This window comes from Ursus maritimus, unplaced genomic scaffold, assembly GCF_017311325.1.
Source record: "Ursus maritimus isolate PB19 unplaced genomic scaffold, ASM1731132v1 scaffold_20, whole genome shotgun sequence".
Lineage (NCBI taxonomy): Eukaryota > Metazoa > Chordata > Mammalia > Carnivora > Ursidae > Ursus > Ursus maritimus.
In genome coordinates, this window is record NW_024424453.1 from 9,637,675 (window position 1) to 9,645,689 (window position 8,015).

Consider the following 8,015-nt stretch of genomic DNA (forward strand, 5'->3'; position numbering starts at 1 on the left):
CGTATAGACATTACTTTAAAAAAAAAAGAGAGAGAGAGAAATGAAGTGAACCATCCCTGTTGCCTACTCATTTTGACCAGAACCTATTTTTCCAGTCTGATTTTCCTCTATACATCCTACGGTCCTATACCGTGAAGATTAATTTGCCTTCAGTGGTCTGAAAGAACATTTTTAAAACTTGTCACGTTTGAACATGATACTTATTTTGGGCAAACCACTAGATACATATTTAGCATAAATATTTAAACAAATGAAACAAAAGCCAACAAAAGGTTTTTAAAATGCAGTTTTCCTTTTACTATGTTTGTGTGGACAAACCTAAACATCTGTCTTCTGGTTAAAAAAAACAGGTGTTAGAAATAAGAAAGGGCATACCCCATTAGGATTCCAAGTAGTACAGAAATAGGAGAATTTTCCTTATGGTGTAAATTGCTTACCACCTCCTCAGCTTTCAAAGCTTTAGAAATTGCTTTCTGGCTTACCAGTTTCTTCATTTTCTCTTCACAATACAATTTGCTCTTTTGCGTAAACTTTTGTTCAATGTCTGTAATAATGATTGCTGTATTAGAAGACTGATCCTCAGTTGGCTAGATTATGAAGACACATTTTTCTCTTAGTTATAGTATGGGATTCTGCAGGAATTTTTAATAGTACAATATATTCCATAGTGAAAATATGTAACCCCAAAGTTTCAATACTGTTTCCTGGGCCCAGGAAAGTACTTCAGTTATGTCGGTCCTGCCCCGCAGGCTCCGGCCATCTTGAAAGTTGTAGATACTGGCTCTGTGGGAAGTCTTTCTGGAAACAAAACTCACAAAGCTGAGTTGTGAAGCTCTTAGGAGGAAGGAAAGGGAGCTCTGTTCCCTGACACTATTGTTGCTTCTAAAATACTTTATTCCCTGCCCCCCAACCGCCAGGAGAATACAATGAAACAAGTTGGAGAAAAAGAGAAAATGGAATAAGTTCACTTTAATTAGCATGCTCTCTGACTTTTAAAAAAGTACTCATTCTGGGGTGCCTGGCTAGCTCTTTGGGAAGAGCGTGGACTCTCGATCTCCTGGTTGTGAGTGTGAGCCCCACTTTGGGTATAGAGATTACTAAAAATTTTTTTTAAAAAGTATTCCCTTAAAAAAAAAGTATTCATTCTGTGGTGGGAACTGAACATCCTTTAAGAAGTATGACTGGGGTACAAGAAAATCTTAGTTGAATTGAAGGACTTCACCTAGGTACAATTCTATTTTGTCTTCACCCAGCATTGACAGGCTGGATTATTTTGCCAAGGCATTAAAGTAGGGAACCTGGAGTTCAGAATTCTGCTATCTAGTCCAAGCTCTTGTCTGAGCTTGACAAACAATTTAACCTGTATCTCCTTATTTGTAAGGTGAAAAGTGCATTTGCTTGTTATATATATATTTTACAATTTTTATTTTTAAGTAATCTCTATCTCTAGACCCAATGTGGGGCCTGAACCCACAACCCTGAGATCAGGACCCACATGTTGCACTGAAGGAGCCGGCCAGGCGCCCTGCTTATAATATTTTTGATATTTCCATGTAGAAAGGGAAAACAATAATACATGCTTGTTCTAGAAAAAATATGAATAGCCCATTTAAAAATGGAGCAGTTTGGGGCGCCTGGGTGGCTCAATCAGTTAAGTGGCCAACTTCTGATTTTGGCTCAGGTCATGGCCTTGGGGTCCTGGGATTGAGCCTCATGTTGGGCTCTCTGCTTGACAGGGAGTCTGCTTCAGGATTCTCTCTTTCCCTCTGCCCCTCCTCCCCACTCACTCTTGTGCTCTCTCTCTAAAATAAATAAATAAATCTTTAAATAAAAAAAAATGGAGGGGTACCTGGGTGGCTCAGTTGTTAGGGGTCTGCCTTCGACTCAGGTCATGACCCCAGGGTCCTGAGATCGAGCCCCACATTGGGCTCCCTGCCCGGTGGGGAGCCTGCTTCTCCCTCTCCCTTTCTCTCTGCCTGCTGCTCTGCCGTCTGTCTCTGTTAAATAAATAAATAAAATCTTTAAAAATAAATAAATAAATAAACAAATAAATAAATAAAATGGAGCCCTTAAAAATATTATTTTCTATTGGCAAAAGTTTAGCCTTAACTTTTTTTTTCCTCTGTAGGCCAAATACACTTCAACGTGTAGACTTTGCTAGCATTTAAAAGCTTTAAATAGGTCGCCAATAATAATGTAATTTATTTACTCAGTAATCTCTACCCCTAATGTGGTGCTCGAACTCACAACCCCAAGATCAAGAGTTGCATGCTCCACCAACTGAGACAGCCAGGCACCCCTAAAAAAATAACTGACATTTCTGAGAGCTCATTTTGTGCTAGGAATTTTGCTAAGAGCTTCACATGTAGTAGTCTTATTTAATTTAGTTATTTTATAGGCATGCATTCCTTCCATGAACCAAGATCCCAGCACTGCAAAAATGTGTTAATTTATGAAAACTAAGTATTTCAGGGACACCTGGGTGGCTCAGTTGATCAGGCATCTGCCTTCGGCTCGGGTCGTGATCCCAGGATCCTGGGATCGAGTCCCACATTGGGCTCCTTGCTTACTGGGGAGCCTGCTTCTCCCTCTGCCTGCTGCTCCTACTGCTCGTGCTCTCTCTCTCTGACAAATAAAATCTTTAAAAAAGAAAAAGAAACCATTTCAGTGAATTCCTCACATTCCTGAATAGGTAAAAGATTATCAAAATATTAATAATTGTTGAAACAGGGTGACCAATACGTAGGGCTTCATTATGCTATTTTACTTTTGTTTGCACATGAAAATTTCTGTGATAAAACGTGAAAAACACAAATAAGAAGCAACTCTTCCCAAGATCAGCTGTCCTGCTCATGTTCCTTTCTCTCTGTTCTCAGCTTAGCATGACAGTTGCCTACATATGGGGATGAATGTTTCTCCAGCTGGGGAGGGAAAGATTGGTGGCATTTATACTGCGACAGCCCCCTGCCCCATTCTTCCTAATGGACACGGGAAATTTCTTTTCTCATTTTTTAAAAAATCTCTGTCATATACACAGGAATCTATACAAAGGTGTTAATGGCTTTCTTTGGTGGCAGGTTTGGGAGATGGCAGGGTTGGGGAGCTTTGCTCTTTTTATCTACCAGAATCCATTCCTTCCCTCATTTGGGAAGAGCAGTTTCCTTTCTATGGGGGCCAAATCCTCCCTAACTCCTCATAGTTCTGCTGGGGCTGCTACTCAAAGTACCCCACCTCTTGGCTATAGGGCTGGGTGTATAATCAGAGACTGACTGTATGCATACACTCTACTTGTTGTGTTGCCCACATTAATTGACCTAGGGATGGACACATGACCTGAACCAGGTCAATTAGGATCCTTTCCTACAATCTTATTTACAGATGGTAAAAAAAAAAGGGGGGGGGCCTTTCTTTCCCCTGCAATCACTAGTTGAGGTCATGGAGCTGTCCCTGGTGATGCTTTCTCCACCCACCAGCCTACAGAAGCAGCTCATATATAATAGGAAGGAATAAGGTTAAAACATTGGAAAAAGCTGGGAGAGAAAGAGTAGGATCAAAAGTGAGAATAAATGTGGGAAAGAAATGGATGATTCTGAATGCCTGCATCCAGTTATTCCTGAAGCCTTTATCCTTTCCTCTGTTGTAAGGTGGGAGTCAGTACACTGGCTACTTTCTTCGAGTTAGTTTGAGTTGGGGTTTTGTTATTTGTATCTAAAAGTAAGGCCATAAAGAGAGCCACTGCTCTCTTCAGGAGTACTATCTGAATCCCAGCTAAGAATTACCATCTCTCATTGTGTCTGGTACATGGGAAGTACTCAAGAAATGTGTGTTAGGAGAGATATAACTCATCCTGGATAATTCCTAAGCTCTTTGGTTATTCTTGTGACTTTTTGGTGCCTTGATTAAAAGAGATAATATTCATCTCCTTCACTTTCTTGCTTTCTAGATGTAACTTGAAGATTATTGCTGATTAAATTCGAGTATCTTAAATATGGCTATTTTTGCAACTGAAAGCACCATTTTTGCACAGCTAGAAAAATCGACTTTCAACACCGATTCCTAGTGCAGTTTTCTAAGAGAACCTTTATGATGTGCAGTGCAGCGGGCCCACCTCAAAGCACATCAATCATCTTACCAGCTATCAGGCACCTTTTACAGGATTTTCTGTGATCCTGGTGTCAGTGCACATTCTGTATCAAGGCAGAGGTGATATGTGGAAATCTGGCAGCTATTTAGAAGGGAGGCCAGGCAGTGCTGTGCCAGTATAATTAATGAGAGTCATCGCTCTGGAAGCCAGAGGAGAGTGGGGGTGGGGAAGGATGTCTTTCACCAGTAAATGGCATTTAAGAAAAATCGGTGCTTTCATAGCCCTTTTACTGCACAGAGGAGGTTAAGTCAAAGGACTGCTGTAAAGGGCTTTCCGTAACTCGCTGCACAGATGGAGGTCCCCGAAGCAAGGAAGATTCAACCCCAGACTTTTCAGCAGGGCTGATTTCAACCTTGAATTGAGCTACTAGCAGGAGTCCCTTATACTTGGAAAAGGGGTAAATCCTTACAGAAAGATTGTAGTTTAGGTGACCAGGAGACCATTCAAAAAAGGTACTACCATACAGGACTTCTGTTTTGCCTGCCCAAAGGAGTGTTAATCTAGATCCCATTTTTTTTCCAATTCCCTTGTATGCAGTGAAGGAAGGGGGTAGTATTTGTTTTGTTTTTCTATTGACTATTCGGTAACCATGGAAGGGTTTGTGTAACCTGGAGAGGCTGTTTACTACCCACTGTCTCCTCCCTTTGTTATCATTCCCTCTGATTGTCACAAGCAGAGAAAAATAGTTCTGTTTGGCTTCTAAACACTTAGCAATTGAACAATATTTTCTTGGCTTTAGTTAGCGATTTTTCTCTGATTAATGGTGTTTAAGAAAAAAAAAAGCTCAGAGAGAAGAGCTACCTTAAAGGATTTATGGATCTATCCCTGTGTCCTAAACACTTAAGACCATGATTAAGTATGATTCACACGAAGGGAGGGAGAAGGGCCAGGAGGTGGGGTTTTAGCTGTTATCTGTAATGCTTTATTTAAAAAACAAGGGGTAGGAAGCAGGAGTATAATATGCCTTGATTTTGGTAGGTTTGAAATATTGCATAGCGAAAAAATTTTGAAGTTCATACAATTATGGAAATCGATTAAAACTTTCAAAATAAAGACTGCATGACAAACAAGTGCTCTTGTTGTGAACTTTGTGTCCAAGCTTATTTTACCACGTGTGTCTGTGGTTTTTTCAGGTCTAAGACAGACAAACACAGGAGGTTTGGAGTGGGTAACTTCCGTGGTTGTGTGAGGGGCTGTCTTAGTGTGTGTGTGTGTCTCTCTCTTACTCTGTCTTTTTGGCCTTCCTATTCACCATGGAGATCACCAGCAAAACAAAGCTCTAAAAAGCATGTTTGTATGCAAAGCAGGAAGCAATTTGGGGGTAGAAGAGTAGTTACCTGTTTAATTTCTTATAAATGGAGGATTTTTGTACGGGCATTTAAAAAAAAAATTAGGGAGCTTTCTTTCTTTGGAGCCAAAGGACCTTATATATCTTTTCCCAAACTGAATTTTTCCTGGCACCCTGGCATGAAGAAATTCAAGTGACTATTCTGGTGGCTTTTCCTTTTTTTTTTTTTGAGAGTCCAGGATTGCTTTCAGGATAGAGTTTCTTCTTGCCCATGGTGCTTTGCTGTGACATTGTAATTGCCTCTGTTGAATTGAATAATACAAATGGGTTGTTTCTATGGTATCGGCTAAGTGGGATGAAAAGGTGAAACCCTAGATCTTGCGCTGAGAGGTCACGGTGCTACCACCCCCCACATTAACTGTCCGTCAAAGCGGACAGGCAGCCCTGCCCCGCTCTCCTAGCTCGAGCACTCATTTGTAACTTCCTGAGCAAATTCACGCATGAAAAAGAAAATGACTTTAGTTTATGTTGTCACTAAGCCCAGAAAATCCCTGCCAACCCTATGCTGCCAGCTTTTCCAGGACCTTCTTATTGGTGGAGAATTTCGAACTGAAGGTGAGTGAGGAGCAGAGTCTCGAAGTCCCTCCCAGCCAGGCTTTGAACTAACAATAGGGCAGGTTGAATGAAGGCTGATAAATGCAAATCCTGGAATCTTGAGACCGGATCGCACGGTGGCTGCCCAGGCCAGCGGTCGTCAGCCTTCCAGCAGCCGCACCAACCTGGTCAATCCCCATGTCTGTGCACTCGGATTTCATCTTTTCTTCACTATTTGAGTGCCTACTGTGTGCAAGCTTTCCTCCCCCGTGGCTGTGCTCTTACTCACCGCAGGATGGCTGCTGGAGTCTGCCTTACATTAATTTGATTGAATAATTGACCCGTTAACATGTAAGAGAAGCATCTGGAAGAAGAGACGGGGGAGGTGAGGATAAGAGTGTTACTTACACTCCCTCTTCCTCGGTCTTAGCTGCACTTCACTTAAGGCAGATCTCCTTAGTTATAACAGCGTAATAGTGCTATTTTCTTAGCATGGTAAGAGAAGGTGACATAAGACGGGCGGTTCGCGATTTTCTTTAAGGTGTGGTTCTGACACTTTTTTTTTACTTTAGTGCAAGCTGTAAACGGTTCCCACCTCTCTGCTCTCTCACTTCCAACTTCGTTTCTCCAAACTCCTTTATCCTACAACCAACGAGGCTCTTGGGAACACAGCCCAAAACTGAGTATCAAGGAGCCGTCCCTGGGTTTGGGAAGCTTTGAAACCTACGGGGGAGAAAAGAAGACTATTCTCTGGCTTTTGCCTGCCAGAGAGCCTCGCAAGGGCGCGTGGGTCCCGGGGTCCTACCCCTGGAGGGCTGGGGCCCTTGGAGGCGGTGGGAGCTCCAGTCCACTCTCTCCAGCTCCAGTTCCTGATTTCCTCGGGAGCTGCGGGGCTGGGAGGGAGGGGGCTCCTGTGCGAGCGTAAGGATTTGAATGAGAAAGCAGGTTGTGGCGGCGGCGCCCCGCTCTTCCCTGCGCGTCTTGGGGGCTTCAGCTGGCTGTGAGGGAGAAGTGCGCTTCTGGGGGGCTTTTCTGTCCCTCGACAGGGTTTTCGACTTGAGAGTCACGGGGGCCCACAACTCATCACCCCAGCACTTTGGAGGTTGCTCCTGTGCCAAGGACTCCCAGGAATCCTTCAACTGCTGAACGCTCAAAGTTGAGCAGGTCAGTGCTTTGGGGGGAACTAGGCGGAACAAGAGGACTGGTAGACCAGACCAGGTGTGCAGAAGAGCAGGTGGCCCGAGTTCCTCTCTCCAGTCCCGGTCGGGACGCGCTCTTTAGGACTGTGTGAGTATTGTTGTGCGTGGGAATCCCCCAGACCCCCTGCGCGGAGAACCGGACCCCCGCTGGTGTTGTGGTGGGGGGGCGTCTCGTCATTCAGAAGATGTGGGTAGCGTGTGCCTGCACCAGAATTGAATTCTCGAGTCGCCCGTGGTGGTGAGTGGGGTTTCGCCTGTTGGAGGGTGAAGCTTTGCTGCGGGATGCTTCACCCACACGCGGGGTCCCAGGAACCCGTCTCTGACCTCCCGACAGCTCCGAGAGAGCAGGTCCACGTTTCCCAGCAAGGGGAGTGCGGTGTCCATTACACTTGGGGAGTCTCACGGCTCTTCCTGCGCTCAGTGACCCCACTCAGGACCTTCTCCGGGAAGACCGGGTACGCTCAGCGCCAGGAGGATTTACTCCATTACCCTTTCCTGGAATAAACGAGAGCACCAGAGCGACGCAGCGCGGGGCGGTGGGGGCAAGTCCCGGCCGCGCGGCGTCGCTCCCTGCGCCTGCGCGGGGTTCCCATGGCGACGGCGCCGCGAGTCCGAGATGCCACCCGGCTCGCCCCTAAGCCCAGTCCCCTGTTGAGCGTTGCGGGGGGCCCCCTCTCTCCTCCTCCTTTTCTTTGTTGTTTGTAACTCGGGATGAGTTTATGATCTCATTTTTACGTTAGCAGTTCAGCATTAAAACAATAACCAACTAAACAAATAGAAGATTGCCCCC